This window comes from Lissotriton vulgaris, chromosome 4_1 (assembly GCF_964263255.1).
Source record: "Lissotriton vulgaris chromosome 4_1, aLisVul1.2, whole genome shotgun sequence".
Lineage (NCBI taxonomy): Eukaryota > Metazoa > Chordata > Amphibia > Caudata > Salamandridae > Lissotriton > Lissotriton vulgaris.
The window spans coordinates 1988707741-1988732610 of NC_141691.1; the positions used below are offsets into that span (position 1 = coordinate 1988707741).

At 46.5% G+C, this 24870-nt stretch overlaps 1 protein-coding gene across 2 annotated transcripts in view; it reads left to right on the forward strand.

Annotated features, from left to right (window-relative positions):
• NAPRT (nicotinate phosphoribosyltransferase) overlaps positions 1-24870 on the forward strand; it is a 368826-nt gene that overhangs the window by 9745 nt on the left and 334211 nt on the right. The gene's annotated exons all lie outside the window — the stretch shown is intronic.

The following is a 24870-nucleotide window of genomic DNA, read 5'->3' on the forward strand; positions in this document are numbered from 1 at the left end:
TTGTAAATAATTAATACTTAAATAAAAGTTATTGTAATTTATAATGGCAATAGCTTAAACGTTTGTAAATAACTTTTGTGAAGATTATGTTCAGTGTATTTTATTGTGACGACAATCCAAGAACATTGCATTTGCACCTACACACACAGAGCCACACACATGTAGATGTGGTGGTGGTGGATCTGGGGGATATGGTGGTGGTGGATGTGGTGGTGGATGTGGTGGTGGTGGTGGATGTGGTGGTGATGGTGGTGGATGTGGGGGTGGATGTGGTGGTGGATGTGGGGGTGGTGGTGGATGTGGTGGTGGTGGAGGTGGTGGTGATGGAGGTGGTGGTGGATGTGGTGGTGGAGGTGGTCGATGTGGTGTTGATGTGGTGGTGGTGGATGTGGTGGTTGTGGATGTGGTGAAAGTGGTGGTGGATGTGGTGGTGGATGTGGTGGTGGAAGTGATGGTGGTGGGTGTGGTGGATGCGGTGGTGGATGCGGTGGTGGATGTGGTGGTTGTGGATGCGGTGGTGGATGAGGTGGTGGATGAGGTGGTGGTGGATGCGGTGATGGATGTGGTGGTGGATGCGGTGGAAGTGGTGGATGTGATGGTGGATGTGATGGTGGATGTGATGGTGGATGTGGTGGTGGATGTGGTGGTGGATGTGGTGGTGATGGTGGATGTGGTGGTGATGGTGGATGTGGTGATGATGTGGTGGTTGTGGATGTGGTGGTTGTGGATGCGTTGGTGGATGAGGTGGTGGATGAGGTGGTGGATGCGGTGGTGGTGGATGCGGTGGTGGTGGATGCGGTGGTGGTGGATGCGGTGGTGCTGGATGCGGTGGTGGTGGATGCGGTGGTGGTGGATGCGGTGGTGGTGGATGCGGTGGTGGTGGATGCAGTGGTGGTGGATGCAGTGGTGGTGGATGCAGTGGTGGATGTGGTGGTGGATGTGGTGGTGAAGTGGTGGTGGATGTGGTGGTGGATGATGTGGTGGTGGATGTGGTGGTGGATGATGTGGTGGTGGATGTGGCGGATGTCATGGATGTGGTGGTGGATGTGATGGTGGATGTGGTGTTGATGGTGGATGTGGTGGTGGATGCGGTGGTGGTGGATGCGGTGGTGGTGGATGCGGTGGTGGTGGTGGATGCGGTGGTGGTGGTGGATGCGGTGGTGGTGGTGGATGCGGTGGTGGTGGTGGATGCGGTGGTGGTGGTGGATGCGGTGGTGGTGGATGCGGTGGTGGTGGTGGATGCGGTGGTGGTGGATGCGGTGGTGGTGGATGTCATGGTGGATGTGGCGGTGATGGTGGATGTGTTGGTGGATGTGGTGGTGGATGTGATGGTGGATGTGGTGTTGGATGTGGTGTTGATGGTGGATGCGGTGGTGGTGGATGTGTTGGTGGTGGATGTGTTGGTGGTGGATGTGGTGGTGGCTGTGGCGGTGGATGTCATGGTGGATGTGGAGGTGTTGGTGGATGTGTTGGTGGATGTGGTGGTGGTGGATGTGGTGGATGCGGCGGTGGTGGTGGATGCAGTGGTGGTGGTAGTGGTGGATGGGGTGGTGGTTGTAGTGGATGTGGTGGTGGTGGATGCGGTGGTGGTGGATGCGGTGGTGGTGGATGCGGTGGTGGTGGATGCGGTGGTGGTGGTGTTGGATGTGGTGGTGGCTGTGGCGGTGGATGTCATGGTGGATGTGGATGTGGTGGTGGATGTGGTGGTGGATGTGGTGGTGGTGGTGGTGGATGTGATGGTGGATGTGGTGTTGATGGTGGATGCGGCGGAGGTGGTGGATGCGGTGGTGGTGGTAGTGGTGGATGGGGTGGTGGTTGTAGTGGTGGATGGGGTGGTGGTTGTAGTGGATGTGGTGGTGGATGTAGTGGTGGTGGTGGATGCGGTGGTGGTGGATGAGAAGCAGCAGGGGAGGAGTGCTGCTGGCGATTGACTGGTGATTTGATGCGCACAGCAGGCGAGCCCTAAAAAGGCAGGCCAATGACACAGGCTCCTGAGGACATGGACTACTGGCTGAGTCCCGGCAAAAAGCGCCGTGGACGAAACTGTGTGTATATCTCGAGAAGCCAACGAGGCAGCGGAGTGCGTTAATGCACCGGATACAGAAATGAAGGCGCACATAAAAAGGTCACGGTTCTGGTGGTTTTTATGTCACGCAGTTGTCATATGCAACCAGCAAGTTTCATATTTATTTTAACCATTACCATGTTGTTCCTTTACCGAGACTTGCTTCGGAGTTAGCAATGCATATTTTATGTTGTAAATGGACCCAAACTGTGTTTTGAACTGATTGCAATAATGCTGATGTTGAGTTTGTATACCCGAAAAAATAAACAAAAATTAAAAAATTTTTTTTTTTCATATTTAGAATACGATTTCACGAATGAAAACACAATTCCTTCAACAAGCCTGCCTGCTCTTTCTTCAGTAAGAAAGCGCCTAGAGGCGCAGGTGTCCTGGTTTGTTCATGCATGCATTATGCACGTCTCCCAGAAGATTTACACGTTCAGAATACCTTTCATCCGTCCCAGGTGAATAAAATGAGAAGCCAGGGCTCGAATAACAGAAACACCTATTATTGACAGCGGCTAAAAGCCGATAGACCGGACAGCAACCGCTATGTTAACAACAAACATTGTAGCCGAAAGCGGAACTCTTTCTGGCAACCAGTATAGAAACAAGCAAGCTTCATAAACACACCAGGAAATACATGGAAGAGTGCCCACTGACGTCACTGGACCAAGATCAGACAGGCAGCTCGAGGGAGCTCCAATGCTCTTCGGGGCAGATGACCTCACAGGAAATTATCCCGCCTGACGTTTGACCCACAAAATGTAACCCAAATCAAAAACCATGGCAGATCTATTTTTATAAACAATCTTTATTTCAGGTTCGAAGAAGAGCAACATGTTTAATTGGAAATAAAACACCTCACTACAGTCCAGACACAAACGAGCAGCTACAAAGGCATGCAAACACAGCAGGCAAACAATCTCGAAAACAATTGTAATCAGCCTGGAGGCAGCACACACAGCCTGGTGACACGAGAGACAAGGAGAAACACGGCCGTCAAAGTGAAAGTACGGCCGGCTGAGGGCATTGCTGTGGGGAGGGGGGATGAGAAATGCGACACGGCGGGCAGGGGAGGGGGCGGAGCGGGGAGAGCGGCATGAGGGTGTGAAGCAGCAGGGGAGGAGTGCTGCTGGCGATTGACTGGCGATTTGATGATGTGCACGCGCATTTTAGGTCAATGCGCTTGCGCATTGACCTAAAAGCGCACGGGCACAGCATCAAATCGCCAGTCAATCGCCAGTCTAGGTAAAGCTTATTTAAGCCCCTATAGAGCTTCGCCAGCTATGCGCATGCGCACAGCAGGCGAGCCCTAAAAACAGACCCACTTCAATTAAAGCAGCGTGGGTAATAAAGGGCTGAGGTGCTTCTTCTTAAAACATTACTTTTGATTGTCATGCACATTCTAAACAGTACCCCACACATTTATTTTAGGACTTGTATCCTATTGATCGCGTTCTTCTAGTTCTCCAACCAAGTTTTACTTTTTTCTGTAAAACTAGAAGCCGAATGAGCATTCTTGCTGCCTTGCAGACAGAGTGAAAAACCTAGGTTTAAATGTAAATCACTGCTTCCTCATTTTGCCAAATGTGTGATCCTTTGCAAACGTTTACCTCGCTATGCGTCATTTTAGTCTTTGTCTGAATATTGCATTATTTCTATCATACATCTATTCTATTGCGCTTGTATCTTGGATGCCTCAGTACTTCATACTTTCTTTGGTAAATTGTAGCAGATTTTGCAAGTTGTGGCCAAAGCGTTAACCCCGCATCTTCCATCAGTCCGGTGGCTTTCGGAACACCACCTCCGTGACGTTTCCAATAAAGTCTCTTCCTATGATGTTAGAGTAAGTCAGTGAGCACGACTTATGACTCAGGAAGCTAACCACTACACGCCCTGTCCCTTCCCGACAGGGGAATTTGGCAACCTTGGTTTTACCGGATTATTTGGAAACCAACCACTTCAGCTATTGCAGTTATTTTGTGCCAACCTGCCCCCTTTACACTCTTGTACACCTACAGACCATAGCCATGGCCAACATCAATAATTTAATATATTCTCCAAAATCTCTATGAAATGCACATGTCCAAAATCTCCCAGAAATATGCATTTATGACCCTAAAACCTCATAAAATATGACCCTAATCTCGGGGACACAAATGACTAATATTTGTAATGTATTTTACAGTTGAAAATATTTGTTAAAGAAAATAGTAGTATATGCCATTTTCATGAAGTAGCAGAAAACTACTTGCATGTCCCAAGACCCCCAAAATACATTGATCAAAGTGTATTACTTCCTGGGAGATTTGTGAACATTGTATAAATACCATTAAGGGTACAAAGAGGCAGTCGGCTTGTTATGTGTAATCTTGGTGCCATGAGCTGTACAATGCGAGAAATATCACACAGCTGACGGAGTACACTTCAAGAAGCTCTGGGAGCGCTACATTTCTGGGATATTCGTAAGCTTAAAGGCACGTCTAATTGCAGTGGGTCAATTTTGGGAAACTCATTAAGTTACACAAGACGTGTGTAAAGTTACCAGAAACAGGTCGCCAGGCACCTTACAACAAGCATTTGCAATGCAATAGGTCTCAAATTTACCTGAGTTTGAGCTATTGGCATTGTAAAGGAAAATGCTTTTTATTTATGCTTTGGTTTTTGAAACATAAATATAACACTTTGTCATTTACAATGCCAATAGCTTAAACCCGCGTAAATGCGAGACCTATTGCATTGCAAATGCTTGTTTACCCCAGATATGCAGTTAGCAAAATAGAGTTGCCTCGAAGTGGAAGAGACCTCAGGCCTCTCCCTCGACCTCGCAGAGGCGCAGGGGCATAAACACATGGACACAGGATGGGTTTGTCTGGGACAGACAAGGCAAACACCTGGAAAACAGTCACTTGAATTTAGCAGCCCCTCAGATATTAAGTGGTCTGACATAAATGCTCCATCCTGAAAATAATAAAGAGGCTCTCGGCTCACCTGGATTTGTTTTTCATAAAAGAACACCCTGTAAAAAAGCTACATCATTTTACCCTAGCCCAATCAAACAGCTTTTAGGTCTGGTGTTAGCCAAGACCTTTGGATATGATAAAATGATATGCATAATGTACATTCTACTAGCCCTCTTCATCCACTGGTCTGTGATGGTCATTCATATTTCTTCCATCTACTACAGAAAACAGTATGGGAAATGGTTCAGACCATTTTAGATATTCGCTAACTGCGAGCGACAGCAACCTACCCATTCACAACAAGCATTTGCAATGCAATAGATCTCGCATTAGGAAAGTGTGAGCTATTGATATTGTAAATGACACATTTTTTAAATATGTGTTGGCTTTGAAAATATATAAATTAATAGCATTGTTATTCACAAAGCCAGTAGCTTACACTTTCCTAATGCAAGTCCTATAGGCTATGGCAATGCTTATCTGGTAGCAAGCAAGGACAGTGCTGTTGTGGTGCTGAGTGATGATGTGGTTGGGCTGAGTGATGTGGTGGTGTATTAGAGTGATGTGGTGGTGTATTAGAGTGATGTGGTGGTGTATTAGAGTGATGTGTGGTGTATTAGAGTGATGTGGTGGTGTATTAGGGTGATGTGGTGGTGCCCCCGTGTGATGTGGTGGTGCCCCCGTGTGATGCGGTGGCGCCCCCGAGTGATGTGGTGGTGCCCCCGAGTGGTACCCCTGAGTGATGTGGTTGTGTCCCCGAGTGATGTGGTGGTGTCCCCGAGTGATGTGGTGGTGCCCCCGAGTGATGTGGTGGTGCCCCCGAGTGATGTGGTGGTGCCCCCGAGTGATGCGGTGGTGCCCCCGAGTGATGTGGTGCAGCAGCACAGAGAATGAAGCTAAGAACACGCAGGGTTGAGTGCTACAAAGCGCGTTCAGTTTATCAAAGCACAGAATGATGGAGCCGGTAAAAAGCAAGGGGAAACAGGAAAACACAGGGAGAGTGTATAATGATAGAGGCAGCGAGGGCTGGGGCTTGGACAGCAATCAAGTACGGGGTCGAGAAGGCACTGAATGGGAGAACACAGCAAACACCCAGGGCCAAGGAAAGAAGATGCAAGCACACTGGAGAGCAGGCGGAGACCAGAGGGCAAGGAGTAGCAAGCAAAATAAGCTCTCGGCATTGCTGTGGCAGGAGGGCGGGGGAGCGGGAGCGCATTCCTTTGAAGTCTGATGCAGGGGGTGAGTGAGCGGCAGCATTTGAAGTCTAATTGGGGGGGGGGGGCAGCCTTTGAAGTCTGATGCGAGACACAGACAAATTGTGGTGTGTGACGTGGCTGGTGCTGTGCACGCGCATAGATCACATGAACTGTGTCTAATCTGCCGTTTTGGTAGACTGTTCTTTTCAAACAAAAACAAAAATGTGTGTGGAGGGTCAAGGGGCATATTTACCGACCTGTCTGCTAACACCCCTGCTCAGACTATGAAACATACAACAAAACAGACCAGGTCTAACGATGGTGTGTAACTGTACCAGTGACTGAGAAACAGATAGAATGCATGTGTGCATCGCTGCCGTAGGTGGTTACTGGCAACATATAACTAGAAAGAATCCCATCAGACCACCCTTATTGGTGGAGTTTACGTCACGTGGGAGTCGTTGATCATACCATACCACATATGGCCATATAGTGCCGTAGTGGGAATGGATGTCAGTAATCTAGCCATAGTGTTTGCCATTAAGTGGACATAATAAAGTGCAGTGCTCAAGTGATAATGGTGAAATAAAATTGACTACTTTAGTTCTGACAAAGTGTACATACAGAAACTTCGGTGTCAAAAATTAAAAACGCCTGGTGAAAAGTCTACCCTATGGCGCTGTGCAGGACGGTCGACATGTTTCAGCCTATGGGACATTATCCCGGCTTTCTTCAGGACCATAGATATAAGGAAGCTACTGCAATTACAACCACACGAAATGTGTTGGGTAAAAAACTGATACATATCTACCAGAAATTCAAACGTTTTGGGCGTCCACTGGTGGGAGAAGATTGTCTTCTTCCTGTCAACAAACAAAAAATAATTGTACTACAACATTGAGTTACACCTACACAACCACCTGGATACAGAGAGACCGTATACAAGAACACACCTGCATGAATACATTATATTCTGCATATATAAGAAAAAGCATAATAGCTAAATCACCTAGAGGCATTTCCTCTAAGTGATACTCACCCAGCCTTGTGTGGGTGAAGACCTCACCTCACCCGGCAACCGCTCGGGAGTAGGAGGCCCCGCTCTATGGTGTAGAAAAAGAGCACAGTAAGTGAAACTTTACGGTGCCCAAGCCAATCGCTCTACACACTGAACCTAACTCACATGTGGTGTATACCCATCTGCCAAACCAAAGTCCCCACAGCCCATCTCTAGTGACAAGTTGGAAATCGCATATGTTGCGAAATGTCTCATCTTGCGAGACTTAATGCAGACCCTCGGGAGTGTCTATGAGCAATTTATCAGTACAGTAGTATGAACATATAACTACTATGTCCCAAACAAACGCCAATGGTAGGATAAGTTTAGAAGTAGTCCAGTGTTGATTAAATAGACTACCTAGAAGCACTGGCTTCTTAAGTGTGGTGGGATGTGGGTCATATAAGTCCCCTGAAACTGCCCAACCATACACAGAGCTGGGACTATCTAAACTCCATTTGACTTTGATTATTTGGAGCAGCTGTGTGGTCTACAGTCACCAGAGAGACACAGCATTTAGAAACTCACCTGTCCGTCGGTGCCCCGGTGTGTGAGCCAAGCGGAAGGGGAGGTATCGATATGGAAGCCACGAACATTCAAATAAACTTCCAGGCGGTAACGTGTATCGAGGGGAAAAAACGCGATAGGAGACACTGGTCCCTCGCGCGTGCGCAGACGGTAGTGGGGCGCCACGATGACTATTCGTCACTATCCACATTTTATTGCGCAATTGAAATAATAATAAGATTCTAACTTGGAAACAAAAGTAGATGCAACAGCAAACCCCCTTAGAGAGGGCTGCCCTACGTAGTTGTTCAATATTTTCCAGTGCGCCCAGGCGCATGACCAGCGCGAGAGACACTGTTCTCTGGAGCATGCGCCCGGCGGCCTATATGCACTCCTCCCAGAGTCAATGTACATGAATTGAAAATGTGCAGCGTATATCTCCCGATAAGAGAGCTGCCACTGGGCCAAAGAGCAACTGGACTTGCTTGGTGTTTGAAACAAGTATAACTATTAAATTTAGAGTGTGCTCTCATCATAGAATAAACCACCATGAGTTCGGTGGAAATATTCATTGTAATTATTTTATGGATGCAGATGAGCAGTCAGCATGCTGTTTAAATTGAATTCACATACTAATAAAGGAACAGGACCAGAATACGCCTATGGCTGTATTTTTGAAATGTAATACATCAATGGCAAAAGCGACTTGACTTGAGGGTCATCATATTCGCAAGCTAAATGACAGCTCACCTAACCCAACTGTGTGTGTCCCCCTCTTTTCTGCCTACCTCCTTCCCTCCACATCCCTCCCTCAATGACATGTGAAGATAATCACTTCTCATTCCCATGTCATTTAGCTTGCGAATATGATGACCCTCAAGTCAAGTCGCTTTTAAGCATTGAGTGATTGGCGCTAGCGCACATATTTTTCAGACCATTGATGTATTACATTTCAAAAATACAGCCATAGGCGTATTCTGGTCCTGTTCCTTTATTAGTATGTGAATTCAATTTAAACAGCATGCTGACTGCTCATCTGCATCCATAAAATAATTACAATGAATATTTCCACCGAACTCATGGTGGTTTATTCTATGATGAGAGCACACTCTAAATTTAATAGTTATACTTGTTTCAAACACCAAGCAAGTCCAGTTGCTCTTTGGCCCAGTGGCAGCTCTCTTATCGGGAGATATACGCTGCACATTTTCAATTCTTGTACATCGACTCTGGGAGGAGTGCATATAGGCCGCCGGGCGCATGCTCCAGAGAACAGTGTCTCTCGCGCTGGTCATGCGCCTGGGCGCACTGGAAAATATTGAACAACTACGTAGGGCAGCCCTCTCTAAGGGGGTTTGCTGTTGCATCTACTTTTGTTTCCAAGTTAGAATCTTATTATTATTTCAATTGCGCAATAAAATGTGGATAGTGACGAATAGTCATCGCGGCGCCCCACTACCGTCTGCGCACGCGCGAGGGAGCAGTGTCTCCTATCGCGTTTTTTCCCCTCGATACACGTTACCGCCTGGAAGTTTATTTGAATGTTCGTGGCTTCCATATCGATACCTCCCCTTCCGCTTGGCTCACACACCGGGGCACCGACGGACAGGTGAGTTTCTAAATGCTGTGTCTCTCTGGTGACTGTAGACCACACAGCTGCTCCAAATAATCAAAGTCAAATGGAGTTTAGATAGTCCCAGCTCTGTGTATGGTTGGGCAGTTTCAGGGGACTTATATGACCCACATCCCACCACACTTAAGAAGCCAGTGCTTCTAGGTAGTCTATTTAATCAACACTGGACTACTTCTAAACTTATCCTACCATTGGCGTTTGTTTGGGACATAGTAGTTATATGTTCATACTACTGTACTGATAAATTGCTCATAGACACTCCCGAGGGTCTGCATTAAGTCTCGCAAGATGAGACATTTCGCAACATATGCGATTTCCAACTTGTCACTAGAGATGGGCTGTGGGGACTTTGGTTTGGCAGATGGGTATACACCACATGTGAGTTACGTTCAGTGTGTAGAGCGATTGGCTTGGGCACCGTAAAGTTTCACTTACTGTGCTCTTTTTCTACACCATAGAGCGGGGCCTCCTACTCCCGAGCGGTTGCCGGGTGAGGTGAGGTCTTCACCCACACAAGGCTGGGTGAGTATCACTTAGAGGAAATGCCTCTAGGTGATTTAGCTATTATGCTTTTTCTTATATATGCAGAATATAATGTATTCATGCAGGTGTGTTCTTGTATACGGTCTCTCTGTATCCAGGTGGTTGTGTAGGTGTAACTCAATGTTGTAGTACAATTATTTTTTGTTTGTTGACAGGAAGAAGACAATCTTCTCCCACCAGTGGACGCCCAAAACGTTTGAATTTCTGGTAGATATGTATCAGTTTTTTACCCAACACATTTCGTGTGGTTGTAATTGCAGTAGCTTCCTTATATCTATGGTCCTGAAGAAAGCCGGGATAATGTCCCATAGGCTGAAACATGTCGACCGTCCTGCACAGCGCCATAGGGTAGACTTTTCACCAGGCGTTTTTAATTTTTGACACCGAAGTTTCTGTATGTACACTTTGTCAGAACTAAAGTAGTCAATTTTATTTCACCATTATCACTTGAGCACTGCACTTTATTATGTCCACTTAATGGCAAACACTATGGCTAGATTACTGACATCCATTCCCACTACGGCACTATATGGCCATATGTGGTATGGTATGATCAACGACTCCCACGTGACGTAAACTCCACCAATAAGGGTGGTCTGATGGGATTCTTTCTAGTTATATGTTGCCAGTAACCACCTACGGCAGCGATGCACACATGCATTCTATCTGTTTCTCAGTCACTGGTACAGTTACACACCATCGTTAGACCTGGTCTGTTTTGTTGTATGTTTCATAGACTGTTCTTTTCCCCTTACTATAATCTCGCCGGAGCAATGCGCAAGCGCATTGGCTCAGGCGAGACCTAAAAAGCACACCAACACACAAAGTCGGTCCCTTCAGTGCTTGGGACTATTATGGCAATATGGCATTTCAAGACCATAAATATTTTAACTTTTATAGTTGTTTTTTGTCTTGAATTGACGCGGCCCAATCAGCTTCCCCAACAATGAAGTTTTGGAAAAAAACAGTGGTAAAATAAAATGACCACCGGCAAAAGCCTGGCAGACAGTACTAGACCTGTTGGCTTTGCTGACGCTTGTAGAGGTTAGGCAACCAACTTCTCATATCCGAAGACAAGTGTAGCTGATAAAATATAGGTTCATGCTGATTATTCACACGTCGAATGACTGTGGCCTTTGCCGTCAAATCCCATTCCGAGGACTGCTCTGAAAAGACAGCTTTTGAAGAGTTGGAACTTTTAGGTCTGGAGAGATCTGGGGCACTATCACTGTCTGCCCAGCACAAATAAACCACTATGTGGTAGAAAAACCCAAAGGCCCGCTAAAAGAACAATACAGGCCGGGGGAGGGGGGTGAGTGCTACCTTAGTGCAGATTTCTTCGTTTACCTAAGACTTACAACTTATCTACACTGAAGCATTAGGAGTTGTCCAAGGTAGTTCTCACTGTCTAGTGCCCCTGACTGGTACGTGCGTCATTGTGGTAGGCAGAAACGGTTAGTCAAGGATGTGTGTGTCAGTGAAAGAAGTCAGAGCAGTATTGTGTTGGGTGTATGGTGGCCTTTAGAAGAGCAATAGGAAAACGCGCTGACAAGGCCTACATGAAGGTGGGCAAGCTAAGGATGAGCTTAACCAGTCTTCTGAATAAAATCAGCTATGAAATAAATATAGCAGCCGTCCTACAGATTCATAAAATAATGTGGAATATGCTGTACTGCACGTGCAATTCATCAATACGCCTGGGTTTGCAGCAAGAAGCGGAGAAGGAGTGTGTGGTGGGTTGGAAATAGCAAAGAGTAGGTCTTATCATACAACTTAATGGAAAGAGTCCACATCTGAGAATAGACTTGGTTTTTAATAAACTAGTCGGCAGCAAGTTGCACATAGTGAGTAGACCGAATCCTCCTTATAAAACATTGATGCCATAAGCAGTAGCCAAACTTGCTTATCAATAAACATGCAAATGGCCATGCGAGTCCGTTTCTTTAAACTAGGATAAAGGGTCCTCGTTCACATTCATTTTTATTTTAGAGCAGGTAGCTTGCAAGGAAGGAATCTATGATGTCATTTGCAAATTCGTTTAAAAACCGCCCTCATTACTGAATTAATAACCATTTGCAATGCAATAGGTCTCGCACTTGCGAGAGTTTGAGCTATTTTTTTATTGTAAATGACATTGCCTTTTATTTATGTTTTGGTTTTTGAAACATAAATAAAAGCCATTGTCATTTACAATGCCAATAGGTAAACCTCGCGTAAATGCGAGACCTATTGCATTGCAAATGCTTGTTGTAGCCCTTTCTGCAGTGCATACTGGCGCTTTTAACGTTACTCACAAAAACAAACAAGTACAGGCAATGCACGAGATGGCTTCGTGTTACCAAAAGCACAATGCTCCAGCACTGGAATTATAATCAACATAGTGGCAGAACTTAAATCCCAATGGCAGGAGTCAGGAGGCCTCACAAGGAACAAATTAACCTGTAATAATGTGCTAGAATCTGTTGGAGGAATATGGTTAAAGACCAGTGTGCACGCTGATGAGAGGCATGTGAGTATAGGACAGTGTCTCCTATGAGTGAGCAGTGCGGACCCTGAGTAACAGTCTCTTAATCATGCAGTTTTGCCATCTGCACTAGTCCAGTTATCATCAGCGCTATTCTTATTGCTGTCATTGGCACTAGTCTCTTTGTTGTCATCAGCGCTATTCTCACTGTTCTCGTTAGCACTAGTCCCACTGTTATCATCAGAGCTATAGTCATTGTTATCATCTGTGCTATTCTCATTGTTGTCATGAGCACTAGTCCCATTGTTATCATCAGAGCTATTTTCATTGTTATTTATCATGGGCACTAGTCCCATAGTTATCTGTGCTTTTCTCATTATTGTCATGAGCAATAGTCCTATTGTTATCATCAGTGCTATTCTCATTGTTGGCATCGGCACTAGTCCCATTGTTATCATCAGTGCTATTCCTCATTGTTGGTGTCTGCTCTAGTCCCATTGGTATCATCAGCGCTATTCTCATTGTTGTCAAGGGCACTAGTTCCATTGGTATCGTCAGAGCTATTCTCATTGTTTTCATGGGCACTAGTCCCATTGTTATCAACAGTGCTATTTTCCTTGTTTGCATCAGCACTAGTCCCATTAGTATCAGTGCTATTCTCATTGCTGTCATGGGCACTAGTCCCATGGTTATCGGTGCTATTCTCATTGTTGTCATGGGCACTAGTCCCATTGTTGTTATCATCAGTGCTATTCTCATTGTTGGCATCAGCACTAGTCTCATTGTTAATCTCAGTGCTATTCTCATTGTTGTCATGGGCACTACTCCCAATTGTTAATCTCAGTGCTATTCTCATTGTTGTCATGAGCACTAGTCCCATTGGTATCATCAGCGCTATTCTCATTGTTTTCATGGGCACTAGTCCCATTGTTACCATCAGTGCTATTCTCAATGCCGTCATGAGCAAATGTCCCATTGTTATCATCAGTGCTATTCTCATTGTTGGCATCAGCACTAAACCCATGGTTATCAGTGCTATTCTCATTGCTTGCATCAGCACTAGTCCCATTGTTATCACTGAAATGTGGTGCCTGTTGCGGTTGCTGTTGTCTTCCTGCAGATTTTGAAAAGCCCTTGCTGTTGACTTTACTTAAAGAGCTGATCTGCCTTCCGACGAATCAGACACAGTCTGGGTATCTGCTACAGGTGATTTTGGAAGGCGCTGATCAAAGCAACCTCCATTGGTGACAATGTATATGCTACCAATGTTGTCTGCTGTGAAGCTAATTTCACCTTCTGCCAACCACATAAAAATCGGTGGACTCTGTTTTATAAACATCGCTATCCTGGGAGGTGTGAAAGTGGCGCCGACACGGTTTCTTTCATTGTTATCATCAGTGCTATTCTCATTGTTGGCATGTGCCCTCGTCCCATTTTATCATCCGTGCTATTCTCATTGTTGGCATTGGCACTAGTTCCATCGTTATCATCAGTGCTATTCTCATTGTTCGCATCGGCACCAGTCCCATTGTTATCATCAGTGCTATCCTCATTGTTGTCATGGGCACTAGTTCCATGGTTATCAGTGCTGTTCTCGTTGTTGTCATGGGCACTAGTCCCATTGGTATCATCCGTGCTATTCTCATTGTTGTCATCGGCACTAGTCCCATTGGTATCAGTACTATTCTCATTATTGGCATCCGCACTAGTCCCATTGGTGTCATCAGCGCTATTCTTTTTATTTTTTTTATTTTTTTTTATTGGAACACGGCAAAAGTTAAAGTACAAAAGACATTATTCAGATAATTCATAATTCATAACAAAATATCTATCGCGAAATACATTTGATAATGAATGAATATGAGCGTTTACAAAAAGGAAAGGATACATAGGAAAATATACAAGAAAAACACACACGACATAGGATCCTTAAGCCTCATAAAAATCTGAAAAAGTCCCCCATATTTTCCACCCCAATTTTTTTCTCCGTCTTGATTCAGATAACGAAAAAAGACTCCATTCTAACTTATACAGTTTGTACAACCGTGCTTGCCACTGTTGAAATAGTGGATGTTTTTCTTGAAGCCACTCTACGGCAATACATAGCCGAGCTACGGTCATTATGAAGAAAATGAAATGTCGAAAACGATGAAGTTCGTTATTTTGACTATCACCTGGGATCTTCCCTGAAATCAACATAGAGGGAGTAATCTTTAAATTAACCTTAAGGATTAAAGACACAAAATTTTCAATATCATGAATAAATCTTCCTAATATTGGACAAGAGAAGAAAATATGTATGCTGTCTGCATTGTCAGCTTTACAGCGAAAACATTTACCATCATAACCTCTTCTCCACTTTAACATTCGAACAGGAGTATAATATAAATCAAATAAGCTTTTAAAAAATTGAGCTTTTAAATTAGCAGACATCAGGACATCTTTAGACAGCAAAATCAAATTTTCAACTTCAATCTCATTATCTCCCAATAACTCCCTCCACTGTGCTTGTATTTTATCCAAATCGTCAGACTTCTCTTCCATAAGCATACGATAGAGAATACCAATCTTGACTTGTTGTGCAATGCCCTCAACAATTTTATGCTTTTTTAGAGATAATTTATGTCTTGTAAGATAGTCCCTTATTTGTAAAAACTTAAAAAAATAACTTCTGGATAAACCAAACTCTCCACACATTTCAGTAAACGATTTACATTCACCTTCACTCGAAAAAAAATCTCCCAGGCAAGTCACCCCTTTTTTTTGCCAGTTCCGAGCTGCCCCATCCGAAAATATCATTGGTAAAGATCTGACAAAAAAATAGGGGGTATAATATGACCATTTCCTTATATCAATAAGACGCGCCACCCATTTCCAGGTTTTATGGGCACTGATCAGAACCTTAAATCGAGTCCTTTTGTAATAATTGCCATCAATTTCGTAAAAAAAAAATTGTCTTGTATGTGTTCCCATCAAGATCTCGAATATGAAGGGATAGCTATATGTATTCTCCGAAGAGCCTCTTATTAACAAAAATCTCATTTTTAACAAAAAACACACTATATAATATAAAAAAAAGTCAGGTACCCCTAGCCCTCCCCTTTCAATGGGTAAGGTGAGATGTTTCATCGCCCGCCTAGGTTTACCGGGGCTCCAAATAAATTTGCCACAAAGGGATTGCAGGGCCTGCAGTTTAGATTTTGGAATTTCCAAAGGTATCGACCGAAATAAATAAAGAATTTTGGGGAGGACATTCATTTTAATAACATTAGTCCTGCATATGATGGTCAAATATAGCCGCTCCCATTTCTCCAACAAAGTCTTAATTTTCTGATAAGCATTGCTCCAATTTACATTAACCAATTCATCCATATCTGTTTTAATACGTATCCCTAAATAGATGACCTCTCCAACCATACTCTCATCCTCCCAAGTTATGGCATCTGAACAAAGGATCTGTGTTTTAGACGCATTAAGTTTATACCCAGTTGTCATACCAAATTCCGTAGCCAACCTCTCTATTTCCAAACTAGCTGTTTCAGGGGTATCCGTAACTACCGCTGTATCATCCGCACAAGCGAAAACTGAAAAAGAAAAATCGGTATCCGTAAAGGGAGGAATTAAGGGGTTCCGGCTTAATAATTCAATAAAAGGGTTAATGTATAGGGAAAATAATAAAGGGGAACAGGGGCAGCCTTGACGAGTCCCTCTAGTAATATACACCCAGTCAGAGAGTCCTCCCAAGGTGGATATCTTTGCGGTGGGTTTGAGATACAGTGTTTTTATGGCTTTGATATATCTCTGGCCAAAACCCATTTTATCCCTTAAAATCCAGAGGTACTCCCACGACACTCGATCGAACGCTTTTTCCGCGTCTAATAAAAAAAGCGCTAATTTTCGTTTATTCACAAATCAAACAGTGTGATAACTTTATTAATATGATCAACGGTACTTCTTTTAGGAATAAACCCATGTTGGTGTCTAGATACTAACGATGACACTACCCCGGATAATCGATTAGCTAGAATCTTTGAGTATATCTTGTTGTCCACATTCAACAATGATATGGGTCTATAAGATCCAACGCTATCAGTGGGTTTATCTTTTTTACAAAACACTACTATCGTTGCTTCAGCTCATGTAGCAGGGGGATTTCCATCTTGAGCTGCCAAAATTACCTGATATAGCTCGTCCTTTAATATATGAAAGAAGCGTTTATAAACTTCAACAGGTAATCTATCAGGCCCCGCAGCTTTACCCACTGCGAGACTATTCACTGCGGTCTCCACTTCAATCAAAGTTATAGGAAGATCCAATTCATCAGCTAGTCCGGGCTCTAAAATCTTCAAATCAATCAACATTCTGTCATACCATTGGTCATCAGAAGCCATACTGTCTTCCCTAGCATAAAGCTTTGCATAATAAGTTTGAAATATTCTTAAGATGCTTTCCTGATCAGAATGTAAATTACCTTGGGAGTCTTTCATTGCACTTATATTCTGGGCTGTCTGTTTCATTCGAAGCCTTGTCGCCAAGGTCCTGCCTATTCTCTCTCCGAATTCATAACTCGTCATTTTTGAAGATAACAATTTTCTGGCAATTTCTTTATCCCAGAATCCCAAAATATTGGACCTAGCCTTAATAACCTCATTTTCGAAGATGGCGACCTGAACGGACGCGCAGCCTTCGGCTCCGCCGGCCCCGGAATCCCGCACCACGATCCTGAATGCCCGACTACCCAGTTTTTGTGCTCAAAGGTGCGGGAGACGGAGCTGCTGCTGCCGGTGCCCTGCCGGCCTCTCCACCCGCCCGGGTTCGGATGCAGTGTACGGACGCGCCCTGGCCCGAGACCCAGCCTCTTCCGCAGTGCCCTGCTGCCTTCGCGCCCCCTCCCGCAGCAGCTCCGTGATGGTGGGTGAAGCGACTGGACGGAGCGTCCCAGGGTGATTGCGACCAGCGCACTACCTGCCAACGGGGACCGCAACACGCTTCCTGGGCTCTGTGATGCTGGTCGGCTTGGGCGCCTCGCCAGCGGGACCTTTGTTCTTGGCAGCCATTTTACTGCTCCTTGTTCCGTGTCCCTCTGGCTGCCGACGGCTGACCCAGCCCTGATCTGCGGACCCCCTCGAGCAACGGTCGGCCCTCGGGAGACCCTCTGAGACGGGCGGCCCTTTTGCTGACTGGTGGGTGATCGGCACCCGCCTGACCGCATCTCGCTGCTTCCCCCCCTGCCTCTCCTCGCATTGGGCTCAACAGAATTCATAAAGGTGCAGCAGATGCCCCATCACAACAGCGAGCCCTCCGGCGCTAAAAGGATCGTGGCAGCACCTCCCCGAGAGTCTGCGAACATGGGGACTTGGCACCCCACTTTCACCCTGGCCGATGTTGTAGCAGCCCTGGGCGAGGTGAAAATGGAGATATGGGACATCTGTAACGCGCTGGGGGCGCGACTCGATGCCTGTTCCCGAGATTCCAGCCTGGAGCAGGGGCATTGTTTTCGACCTGACTCCAGACCGGGGTTACTACAGCCTGAAGCCGCAACATTGTTTCGGGAGAGTGCTGTGGCAGACACTGTAGCCATCGCAGGAGCCGGTAATGGTCTTATGCCTCTTATTGCTACCTTCGACGATACAGAGTATCTCCCTTGCTCCACGCAGACCTGTTTACAGCAGCGCGAGGGATCGTGGCCTGGGCTATCAGTGTTTTGTTCTCCTGCCACACTACCGGCATGCTTGCCTTGGATTTGCTTTGTTCTGCCTTGTGACTTGGACGGCTGGACCATGCCAGAGCGGACTGGGACCGCGATGGGCTCTCCTCCTGGGATCGGACGCCATTCTCCCTTCGATGGTGCACCTCCCCCCTCCCCCGAGCTGCCTTCCTTTCTCCTCCTGCACTACACCGGTCTAGCGAGCGGAGGGGGTGAGAGACTGAGCCCCAGGACTGGCCAGGGATAAGGGACTTTCTTTGCTTATTTCCCGGGCGGGTGTGTGGAGGTAGGGTGGACCCAGAACTTGGCTTATTGTATTGCTGATTACGTATTGATTCACTCCCCACTGTATTGCTTGCTACAGTTTTATTGATGTTGTTATTGGGGAGGGGATTGCTTATTGGACTGGCGGAGCTTGCGCGCATGTTTGATTGACCCTCCTCCCGGTTCTTTCTTAGGGACGTTCAGGGACGGGGTTCCTGTTCATACTCCCTATGTCATTGGAATTAGTTCTTTATTCTTACTTTCACTTTCGCTTCCTCTTCTTCTTCCTCTCTTTTTCTTTCCTTCTATATTTCGGGTTTACGGGGCGACAGACACTCTGCTAGGGGGGGGTAAGCCATAGCCTCTGCATGTGTGTAGGGTGGGGGGTTAATTATTAGTTGGTTTTTTCTTTCTATGGTACCATTTTTGCTTTTCTTGATTTTTCCTTCTTTCTTAGGCCCGTGTTGGGAATACTGGGGGATGGGTGGTGGTGCCATTGGAGATGGGTTGCTGGGATAGCTTCCTGTGGTCTTACTATTCTGTGGCCATCCTCTGGTCGGGACTTGCATGTTGTAAATTGCTCTGGCAGATATATATGTTTTTGTCGAGTCCCGCCTACATGGACCTTGCGTTTTCTTTTCGTTGCTTGAGTGCGGAGCAGTATGACCTGACTTTACTATTTGTGCAAACAAAAGACTTTGAAAATTAACCTACATTGCTCCTGGGCCGAGGTATGACGGCGCTCTCCAGTCTACTCCTGTACTGCAACTATTGTCATGCCGCATTACCATGGCGTCGTATTGTATGCACCAGTGCTGAATGTATGACCGTGGCCGGCCGGATGGTTGTGGGCCCGTATTTGTACTGTCTTTTGGCACAATAAAGGTTTTCAAAAATTAAAAAAAAAAAAAATAAATAACCTCATTTTCCTCTTCGGCCAGCCCCATGTTCCCCAATACAATTTTTCTGGTTAAACAAATCTCTGCTTTAATCAAAAGTTCATATAAATTGTCCAATTCTTTCCTTAGCTTCTTACGTTGACCAATAACAAAATTAATACATTCTCCCCTAAACCCAGCTTTAAATGTATCCCATACTATCGGGATTTTGGCAGTACCACGATTTTCACCAAAAAAGATTTGGATCCAGTCCTGCATATGTGCAATAAATTCTGCATTTAAACCAAGCTTTCGATCATATGAAAAGCTGGATTGTATCTTCCTTTTAGCTAAGTGATGAATATCTACTACTACGGGAGAATGATCCGAAGATATCCAGGGATAAATTCTAATATTGGTTCCTTCAAGTAAATTTCTAGGTATAAAAAAATAATCTAATCACACTAACTTTTTATGTGGATGAGAGTAAAATGTGAACCCACTATTCCTCTCCCTCAGCATACCCCAAGTGTCAACCAAACCATGATCTTGTAATAAATTCTTAAGTGCTATGTACACCTTAGGTTTGCGTCCTTTATAAATTACTTGCATATCTCCTGAAGCGCTGTTAGTCAGATTTATGTTGATATCACCACAAACCACTATCGGCTGTTGAAAATTAACTAACTCCATGTTGATCTCTATCAATGGTTCGGGGTCATCCAGATTAGCCCCATATACCGATACTAGAGTAAGTTGTCTATTTCCGGTTTTCAATTCCACAATGACCCACCGTCCCTTTTCAGCGCTATTCTCATTGTTGTCATGGGCACTAGTCCAATTGGTATCATCAGTGCTATTCTCATTCTCACCCGGCCCGTCCTCTTTCTATTTCCCCCCCCCCCCACCCGCCCGGTCTACTTTCTTCTCCCCCCCCCTCCCCCGTCCTCTTTCTTCTCCACCCCGCCCGCCCGATGCTCTTTCTTCTCCCCCTCCACTCGCCCGTCCTCTTTCTTCTCCACCCCACCCTTTCTTCCCTCCCACCCCCGTCCTCTTTCTTCTCCCCCCACCCGCCCGTCCTCCTTCTCCCCCCCACCCGCCCTGTCCTCTATCTTCTACCCCCCCACCCGCCCCGTCCTCTATCTTCTACCCCCTCACCCGCCCCGTCCTCTATCTTCTACCCCCTCACCCGCCCCGTCCTCTATCTTCTATCCCCCTCCCACCCTGTCCTCTTTCTTCTATCCCCCACCCGCCCTGTCCTCTTTCTTCTATCCCCCACCCGCCCTGTCCTCTTTCTTCTATCCCCCACCCGCCCTGTCCTCTTTCTTCTATCCCCCACCCGCCCTGTCCTCTTTCTTCTATCCCCCACCCGCCCTGTCCTCTTTCTTCTATCCCCCACCCGCCCTGTCCTCTTTCTTCTATCCCCCACCGCCCTGTCCTTTCTTCTATCCCCCACCCGCCATGTCCTCTTTTTCTATCCCCCACCCGCCCTGTCCTCTTTCTTCTTCTATCCCCCACCCGCCCTGTCCTCTTTCTTCTTCTATCCCCCACCCGCCCTGTCCTCTTTCTTCTTCTCCCCCACCCGCCCCGTCCTCTTTCTTCTTCTCCCCCACCCGCCCCGTCCTCTTTCTTCTCCTCCCCCACCCGCCTGTCCTCTTTCTTCTCCCACCCGCCCAGTTTCTTCATGTGTCCAATTTGTTATCCCCCCCCCACCCCCCCTGTCCAGTTTCTTCTCCCCACCCTGTCCGCCCCGTCCTGCTCTCCCCACCCTGCATGCCCGTCCTGTTTCTTCTCCCAACTCTGCTCGCCCAGTTCTGTTTCTTTTTCCCGCCTTTCCCTTCCCGTCCTGTTTCTTCTTCCCGCCTTTCCCTTCCCGTCCTGGTTCTTCTTCCCACCTTCCCCTTCCTGTCCTGTTTCTTCATCCCGCCTTGCCTTCCTGTTTCTTCCCCTCACCATTTCCGCCTCGTCCTGTCCTGTTTGTTTTCCCCATCCCGTCCGGTTTGTTTATTCTACGCTTCCACCCACCCGCCTCGTCTTGTTAGTTCTCCCAACCCACCGCCTCTTCCTGTTTGTTCTCCCCACCCAACTGCCCCATCCAGTATGTTCTCCCCACCCACCCTGACCTGTTTGTTTTCTCCACGTACTGTTTGTTCTCCACATCCACACTCCTACCCCGTCCTGTTTGTTCTCCCCAAGTAGTTTGTTCTCCCCATTTTGCCTATCCACCCGCCCAAACTGTTTGTTCTCCATCCCGTCCTGTTTGTTCTCCTCACCCATCCCGTATCCTGTTTGTTCTCCCCAACCAACTGCCCCCATTTGTCCCCCCCCCCCCCCAAGTCCTGTTTGTTTTCCCCACCCACCCACTCACCCACCCCATCCTGTCTGTTTTTAACGTGCTGTTCTTATCCCAGTCGCCCTATTAAGTTTATTCTCCCCACCCTCCCTCCCCATCTTCAAAGGATTGCTGACAATCTGGCATCCAAGTTAAAGGCTCAAGGACGTCTTTCATTGTTAATGCGAGCAGGGGTTTGATTAGTAAAGAATAGTTAGGGATCCTCTGTCGACTATCGTAAGTGATGCCTATAAAAGCACGCACGTCTTTTTGAGTTTGCGGACAGGGCATTTTATTAATGGTACTGATCCATTCTGGCTTTAACCTTCTACCCTCCTTTGACAGACGGTGACCTAAATAGGTGACCTCCTGTCAACAATACTAAAGTTTTGAAATAGAAACCTTGTGACCATGATGTGACATATGTAACAATAATTTCACTGTACTATCTTTGCAACCTTGTTCAGTATCAGAAGCAATTAACAAGTCCTTGACATACTGTACCAATGCATTACCTGGAGAAAGTGAAAGTGAATCTAACTGACCTTTCAATGCTTGACTATAAATGCTAGGACTTTCAGTATAGCCTTTAGGAGCTCTACAGAATTGGAAGTTTTTTCCAGCGAGTGAAAAACCAAACAAATACCTTCTGTCTGGGTGTATGGGAATGCTAAAGAATGCATTTTTTAAATCAATGGCAGAGAAAAAACTTATCAGTAGATGGAATCGTTGTTAAAAGTGTAGTGATATCAGAAACCGGTGGGAATTGCGGGGCCAGGGCCCTGCAACTCTGCAGAAGTGATTACCTACCCGCCCGACCTAATACGGTCCCTAAGTCCTCCTGTCAAACACACCTGCGAAATACTATCTAACTATAGGAATAATAGTATCGCATGTTGTGCATGTAATTTCTATCTTGGTATCCCGCAACTATGTGGCCAGCGGCCCAGACCTAACGGCCGCAAGCCAACTCGTTCTTGGTTACTTGGCAGTCTTAACTGTAGGTCGCTCTGCAAACACAAAAGAGTGTCTGCTTCAGACCTAATGTGGCCCGTATTTAGGAATGTGGACAGATATCAGACGCGCGCTTTGACAATGTCAGATTTCACCTCGGGAGTGCGTGTCTGAGCTGCGCTTGCGCGGAGCAACACACAGCCCTTGCTCACACACAGACACAGGCAGCCCCCACCCCTCTGCATGCACGCACATGCACACGCAGGCACACGGCACACATACAGGCACACGGCACACTATCCCCTGCCTCGCATTCTCTCTCAATCACACACAGTCACGCATGCGCACACACATTCCCTCACGCACACACGTGCGCACACACTGATCCCCCCCCCACAGGCATACACACAGGCACGCACGGACTTCACATCAGCCCTGGGCCCCACTCACCGACTGCGCTCTTCCGGCGGGGCTCCTCACGGCGCGTCTCCTCTTCTGTATCGGGGCTCCCTCAGGTCAGAGGAGCCCCGCAACAGGCGCCACACTCCTCCTTCTCCCCGGCCCCCTCCTGGGGACCCGGGCTACCCAGGACCGGCAGGGCGCTCCATGCGCCGGCAGGCCTTCTTCTTACGGACCTCAGGAGGCGGGACTTCCGGTCGGCCGCGAGCGGATTGGCCGGCCGGCCAAGAGCTTCCGGGTCGCCGCGGGCAGCGCGGCGGCACCCTCCCGATCTGCCTTCCAGGGTTGTGATGTGTGTGGAATGAAAGGAGCACGTGAAGACTGTCCGCCTGACTCTGCAGAATGGCCCCGCCGGAGACCGAGGTGACCCCCTCAAGCAGAAGGTAGGACCCGCATGCCAGGGTTCGGATGCGGGACCCTGCTAAGTGCAGGCCCGGCGGGAATGGAGACTGCTGCTGTTCCTTGTTTTGAAGAAGGCGGGAGCACAAAAGGTCCTCTCGATCCCCCGCCCTCCCTTTGTCCGGTCTGTAGAGGTTGAGCTGCGGATGCCACAATGCCTAAGGACATCTGCCGGGCTCTGAATACAGTGCTAGAGAAAATGCCCCCTGATACAGATGCTGCCACATTCATTATGAATGTTATCCTTTGTTACGGACTACACTACGATTAATCGTCAAGTAAACCTCGTGGAGAGCGCTGTTTGAAAGACGACCAGGTACGCGCGGGAGGCGCAGGCCTCTGCTGCTATTGTGCCACTTATGTCAAACTTTTAAAGCCCAACCGAGTAAAAAGACTGCACAGCCCCGTGAGTTCTTAAAATAGCACCCCATCGGACAGCACGTCTATCCTCTTGGAGGGTAGGTAGGGGTGGGCAAATCGAGAAATTCATAGGGAGGATCTTGCCATGGTTCTAGCTTGACTCTGCGAATCAGAACCATAGTGGGCATGTATGTATTCTGATGATCTGTGAATTTCACAGTTTCGGAACGTGTCTACGTGAGGCATTCAGTGCTTTTTGTGTGCCACTTTATCGTCAGTAGAATAAGGCATTCATTTTTATGCCGAGGGGTGCATTTTTATAATGTAGCCCCTTTTATTGCAATTTAGGGGTCTTGAAGAAGAAGTAAAACTGCTGCATTACTTCTAAAAGTTAATATGCAGAATCATAAAGCATTTATTTTCTAATCTGACAACATTACTGAAGGGACATATGAAAGTGAATCAGTGGCCTAAGTGCTGCAGAGTTTGTGGGACAAAGCTTTAGTCCTGAACAGGCAATGGTCTACGACCCCCCACGAAGAGATGATGTTTACCCAACTTCATTTGATAGCTCTGCATAAGCAAGAGTTTTCCATTCCTACTGCCAGAGGATAGTTGAGATTGAGGCACCACCTGTCCCCGAAGGTGCACAGAGGAACGAAATCCTAATATATTCAGGGACAAGAGGCATCAGAGAACACATGGCTGATGTCGTAGACCTCTGAGAAGTCGTGGCAATCCCCCCCCCCCCACTCCCCCCACACCCCAGAGACTACAAGACACGCCTATGCCTAACGGACAGCTGGCCTGCTGAATGGCAGAATCGAACATACTAGTATAGCAGCATAACAATGTGATTTAATATTTTTTTTTCCAATGAATGACATTTTATTAGTATAGACCTCTTCCGAGATCCACAGTGTATTAAAATAGTATATACAGATTTCCAGATCCATAGTACCACAATAAAAAAAATACATTATATACAGAAGAGATTATTATTCATACGCTTTAAAAAAGCTAAAAACTTTATAAATTACAATAAGAAACATACGCCAATCCCACGGTTAAATTACAAAAATTACA